Source organism: Zootoca vivipara, chromosome Z1 (genome assembly GCF_965207765.1).
Source record: "Zootoca vivipara chromosome Z1, rZooViv2.hap1.1, whole genome shotgun sequence".
Classification (NCBI taxonomy): domain Eukaryota; kingdom Metazoa; phylum Chordata; class Lepidosauria; order Squamata; family Lacertidae; genus Zootoca; species Zootoca vivipara.
The window spans coordinates 73,397,852-73,404,367 of record NC_142583.1 but is presented as its reverse complement, the minus strand read 5'-3'; positions in this window follow the sequence as shown (position 1 = coordinate 73,404,367).

Genomic DNA, 6,516 nt, shown 5'->3' with positions numbered 1-6,516 from the left:
AGCCTCTGTTTGCATATTTCGTTGGGAAAGTGTAAACCACATAGTTCACATTGAAATGTGAACCGAATTTCTTGCACATCCCCAATATGTGAACTGTACAATTAGAATCTGTCTAGCCGATGCGATTAAACAAGGATCGAGGGTGACAGTTTTCACACACCTATGCGTCTCATGCGGAAATAATTCCGTGCTCCGCTAACTGGGGTGCAGTTTGCATTTCTGTTATTGTGTGTTTTTAGTTCTAGTTGCAGGTAGGTAGCCGTGTTGGTCTGCCGTAGTCAAAACAAAATTACAAAATTCCTTCCAGTAGCACCTTAGAGACCAACTAGGTTTGTCATTAGTATGAACTTTCGTGTGCATGCGCACTTTGAAAGCTCATACCAATGACAAACTTAGTTGGTCTCTAAGGTGCTACTGGAAGGAATTTTTTTATTGTGGGTTTTTAGATTAGATTAGGTTGTGTTAAACTAAATACGTCTAGGCTTAGGTCCTAAGAACTCCAGAGAAGGAACGTGGCCTTCCTCTTTCTCCTTTCTGCTAACAGCTGTACCTCCCCCCCAAAAAACTCCAGGGGATCAGCCCTCCCCCCCCCCAAAAAAAAACTTCAAAATGGACTCTGATCTTAAGCTATGTTGTAGCTTCAGAAAGTTCACATTCTAGTTATTCAGGGCAGGAGCTACATCCAAGTAGTGGAGGATAATTTTCCACAATCTGAAGAAGGCTTTGCTTTTTGAGAGTTGTCTTATTATTATTATTATTATTATTATTATTATTATTATTATTATTATTCCACTTATATGCCAAATTTGTGTCTGTTATTTACAGCTATTCAATCAATCCACAATTAAGATACTCAGCAACAGAAAAACATCTATAATTAAAATATGCAAAAGAAACAAAAAAACTGTTTTTAAAAAATAGGGATTAGAGTGCTGGACTCAGATATGGGGGAACCACAGTTCAAACCCCACTCAAGAATGAGTTTGCTGGGTGACCTTGGCCCGGCCACTGCCTCTCAGCCTAACCAACCTCACAAGGTTGTGGCAAGGATAAAATTAGGTACACCACCTCGAACTCCTTGATAAATAAATCATTTCCTCTCTCCCTTTCATCGATTCAGCGCAGATTGTACACAGAAAATACCCCCCTTCTTATTCTTCTTCTTTTTCATCCAGCTCATCCATAGATCTCAAGAGTTCACAACATAAGCATCATGTTTGAATGCTCAAAGAGCCTAACTCACTCATGGATGCACTAGCTTTTATGTGCAAGATGGTTTTTAATATTCTATCAGGCAGCAGGAGAGGAAAGGCCCTAACCCAACTCTGCTGAAGGATATGCAACATTTGGCTCCTCCTTGCCTTGAAATCTCTCAGTTCCAGTTGGTCATTACAAAACATTCTGTGACTATGAGATAGTGAGTTTGCTTCTTCCCTCCTCCCTCCCAATGCAGTTTCCTTTTGTGTTGTGTCTTAAAATTGCAACATTGTAAGGAATCAGTCAAAGCAGAAATTAAGAAAAGAGTGGGAAAGTTATGATGAGTATATGAGGAAACATTGTTCGAAAGAAGATATGTTAATATGTGTAGACTAGGGGATATGAAGGGAAATAAAAACAAAAATAATTAATTAGGAATCTTAATAGCAAAGTGGAATTATATTGGAAGTAAATGCACGGGTGAACACAAGAGTGGAAAAGGAAGTCGAAAAAGTGCGGAGGGAAGTACAGGGGGGAGGGGGAGGGAAAGGGTGGGTAAAGGGGATGGTATTTATGTATATGATTGATTTTACCTCATTTAAGTTTGTTACTTCTTTTGTTGTATATTTTGAAATTTGATATAAAGGTTTTTTTTAACAATAAAATAAAAAATAAAAAAAAATTGCAACAATGAGGGCATGGACTGTGTTATCACTGTAAACCACACGGGGAGCCTTTTTTTAAAAGTGGGGGATGAACAGAGAGATAAAATGAATTAAGCAAACCATGAATGGCATAATTAAGTTCTGGAACTCATTCCCACACAAAAAGCAGTGATAGATGGCTCTGAAAACTAACTCTACAGAATCACGGAGGAGGCAGGTCTATCAGCAGCTACCATCCCAGAATACCAGTTGCTGGATACCACAGGAGGAGAGAGGGCTCTTGGGATCAGATCCAGGCATTTGGTTGGCCATTAAGAGAACAGGATGGCGGACTACTAGTTGGACCTTTGGTCTGATCCAGCAGCCTCTTCTGATAATATTACACCCAGTGCTTTTTTTTCTTAAAAAAATGTTTAGGGGTACTCTCTTTTGACTCAAGAAAATCTCCATTTTATAGTTCAAATCGGGAGAAATAAACACAGTAAATGGAGAAAAGTACAAAGATTCACAAAATGTTTGGGGGTATGCGTACCCCCCCAGAAAAAAAGCACTCCTTACGCCTAATGAAAACCTTCATTTTACAAGCCTTTTTCTTCAGGTCTTTACAGGATTTGAAAATTCTTGCTCTGCATTTTTGTTGCTGCATCACTTCGGGAGGTTTTTACGGGGTGCGATTAGTTAAATGATTAAATAATTTAATTGCCACCGTCTCCGAAACAGATGCAAGGAAAGCTGTACCTTTCCATGTCGCATGGAACATTTTTATATCCCTCTTAAGAATGTAGTCCCTCTGGACTTGCGGGACAAGGGAAAACAATTTTCGGGCCGTAAAAACAATTGGGCTGTAAAGACCGGACAAAACCTGGATGATGCTGGCCTCGAGGAAAAGAATCACAGAGCCAGCGAGAGGCTACCTTTCTCTGGCATAATCTTGGTTTCTACTCAGGGTTGTTATTTTATTCTCTCAGCCCAACCTGTAATGAGGGGACAGAATAGAAGGGAAACTTGGGTCTAATACCTCCAGAAAACACTGCAGAGTTGCTGCTAAGTCACTGACTCCCGGACACAGTTCCTGCAATCTAGCGACAACAGACTACCTTAACATTGGGAATTTACATCAGCAGGGGTTTTTGAAAATGTTTCACACTAAATAAGGCTTGAGTAAGAAAAAGCAGGAGCTGCTATTTGCCGTGACCTTTTAGTTGTTGTTGTTTAGTTGTTTAGTCGTGTCCGACTCTTCGTGACCCCATGGACCAGAGCACGCCAGGCACTCCTGTCTTGCACTGCCTCCCGCAGTTTGGTCAGACTCATGTTCGTAGCTTCGAGAACACTGTCCAACCATCTCGTCCTCTGTCGTCCCCTTCTCCTTGTGCCCTCCATCTTTCCCAACATAAGGGTCTTTTCCAAGGATTCTTCTCTTCTCATGAGGTGGCCAAAGTATTGGAGCCTCAGCTTCACGATCTGTCCTTCCAGTGAGCATTCAGGGCTGATTTCCTTCAGAATGGATAGGTTTGATCTTCTTGCAGTCCATGGGACTCTCAAGAGTCTCCTCCAGCACCATTAGTAGTAGTAGTAAATTATTATTTATATCCTGCCCATCCGGCTGGGCCTCCCCAGCCACTCTGAGTGGCTCCCAACAGAATTAAAAGCGCAATAGAACCTCAAACAGTAATAACTTCCCTAAACAGGGCTGCCTTCAGATGTCTTCTAAAAGTCAGATAGTTGTTTATTTCCTTGACATCTGATGGGAGGGCGTTCCACAGGGTGGGCGCCACCACCGAGAAAGCCCTCTGCCTGTTTCCCTGTAACTTGGCTTCTCGTAGCGAGGGAACCGCCAGAAGGCCCTCGGCGCTAGACCTCAGTGTCCAGGCAGAACGATGGGGGTGGAGACGCTCCTTCAGGTATACTGGGCTTGAAAGGTCAGCACCAACACTTTGAATTGTGCTCGGAAACGTCCTGGGAGCCAATGTAGGTCCTTTCAGGACCGGTGTTATATGCTCTCGGCGGCCACTCTGTCGCCAGTTTAGCTGCTGCGTTCTGGATTAGTTGTAGTTTCCGAGTCACCTTCAAAGGGAGCCCCACGTACAGCACATTGCAGTAGTCCAAGGGGGAGATAACTAGAGCATGCACCACTCTGGCGCGACAGTCTGCGGGCAGGTAGGGTCTCCTCCAGTGTACCAGATGGAGCTGGTAGACAGTTGCCCTGGACACAGAATGAACCTGCGCCTCCAAGGACAGCTGCGAGTCCAAAATGACTCCCAGGCTGCACACCTTTTAGAGGTATTTTGTGGTGGCACTCGATCCCAGCTACGTTAAAATGTCTTGGTTTTTTCACCGACCTTTTCTGTCCCTGGGAACATTTAGATGCAGCATCTCGATGAGGAAGTGACCCATTCGGAGAATGAGAAGGCTGCCGCTACACTTTTAATGTCTATGTGAATTAGGGCAGCCTGTTCCCTTGCCTTCCCACCTGCTTTTCAGTCCACCTCCCCGCAAAAGTCAGTATTCCACCCTCGGTTGCTTCAAGCTCCCATTTTTTGTGTCTCTGCATACAGTGGTACCTCGGTTTATGAACACAATTGGTTCCAGAAATCTGTTCATAAACTGAAGCGAACTGTCCCATTGAAAGTAATGGAAAGTGGATTAATCTGTTCCAGACGGTCTGCGGCGTTCAAAAACCGAAAATTTGTAAACTGAGGTGTTCATAAACCGAGGTTCCACTGTACATTCAACATTTCCCCCCCATCTGCCATGGGAGTTGCTGTTCTAGTTACTGAAACTCAAAACTCTTTTCTGAACAGTGGAAACAGAACCTAAAGACGGGATTCAGAAGCTGCTATGCTGGGAAGATCCTGGCAGAACGATTCCAGGTTTTATAAGGTTATGAAGTGCAGCACCAACTTACATTTTAGAAGAACAAAGTCAACCCTTTTCAGCTTTTAGACTGGGTGTCCCCAAAAGTGGCGCTGGGTAGCAATAGCAACAAGCCTACATCCTGGGGCCAAAGTTCTTATCGTGTGTGATGTACAGCACCAAATCTGGTGCTTGTCCCAAGTCTATATCCCAAAAGATGAAAAATTGGTGGCAATTCTGTATTTTTGTGTGTGTAAATAATATTTTGTATTCATCTGTCCAGGGGAAGCCATGCTATGCCTCAAGGGGTCTAGACAAAGGTCACCCACTTTTGCTTCTGGCACTGCCTGCTGCTGGCAAGTGGCCTTCATACCCATTGAAACTGGCCAGAGGGTCCATAACATGTACAAGCTGCTTAGAAATAATGAACTGTTGTGAAGTTGGCGGGAGTCCATAATAAGTGTTTTTTCCCCTTTTTTTGAAATGTCTGACTTTATTGAATAATGAATTTATGTTGTTTTATGTATGCTCCTTTTTCTTTTCTTTCTTTTCAAGATTTAAATGTACTTACGAAAGGCATATATTTATATCTCTTTCTTCTTTCTTCCTTTCTGGAGTTTCTGCTTTTATTCTTTTCTTTTTTGGTCTCTCTACATAAGTGTTTGTATCTTCTTCTTCTTCTTCTTCTTCTTCTTCTTCTTCTTCTTCTTCTTCTTCTTCTTCTTCTCTTTAAGTTTGTGCATTTTGATTTATATGTATGTGCAATACAATAAAAAAACAGAAACAAAACATGTGCAAGCTGCCTAAATGTACCCGTTTGAAAAAGAGGAGCATGTGAGCATGTCTGCAAATCAGACAGGATGTTCAGAGAATGGCAAAGATCCAGCTAAGGAACCTCTAGCTTCTGAATATTTGGGGGTGGGGGGTAGGAAGCAAGTATGTGGCTGGGGAATATAAATATATTATTATTATTATTATTATTATTATTATTATTATTATTATTATTATTATTTGCTCAGGACAAAGAAACAGCACAATCCTATGCAGTCTACTCAGATGTAAGTCCCACTGAGTTCAGTGAATGCTAGATCACTATGGGAGGCTCTGTGCCTCTGAAGAATAGTTGCTGGGAACTGCAGATGAGCCGAGTGCTGCTGTGTTCAGATCCTGCTTGCTGGCTTCCCACAGTCATCAGGGGAGTCACCCTGAGAGCAGGATGCTGAACTCGATGGGTCACTGGCTTGATCCAACAGGATGTTCTTAACTCGCAGCTAAGGGAGGATAGAACTGCAAACTTAACTTTCAACTACTGGAATTCTGACCTTTCTGGTGAAACACAAAAAAAATGTATTTTTTGCGGGGTGTGTGTGTTTTATTACCAGGATGGCACAAAGACTAAATTAGAATTACACATACAGTATAGTGTTCTGGTAAGAAAGTTGCAGTCTCTAAATAAAAGCATTTGCAACTTGGCAACACAAAATGGGTTTCTCTCATCCCCTTTCAGAATACTCAACAATAGTTAAAATACAGCAAAATGGAATCAATTTAATGTCTTATTATCTACCACAAAAATTAAAACCACCTAGGAATTCCTCAAGGTGCTCAGTCTTAATTCAGACATTTGCAAATTAAATTCACTTTCGTCCTGAACATTACCCATGTGCCCATGGGTACCCATACTGTACATTTTTCAAAATTAAAGAATGAGAACGAACTCTTGAGTTAGGGAATTTCCTTCTGAGGCCAGGCTTTTTTTTGGGAGAGGCAACACAGCATTTATGCAACTTTGTCTTCCATT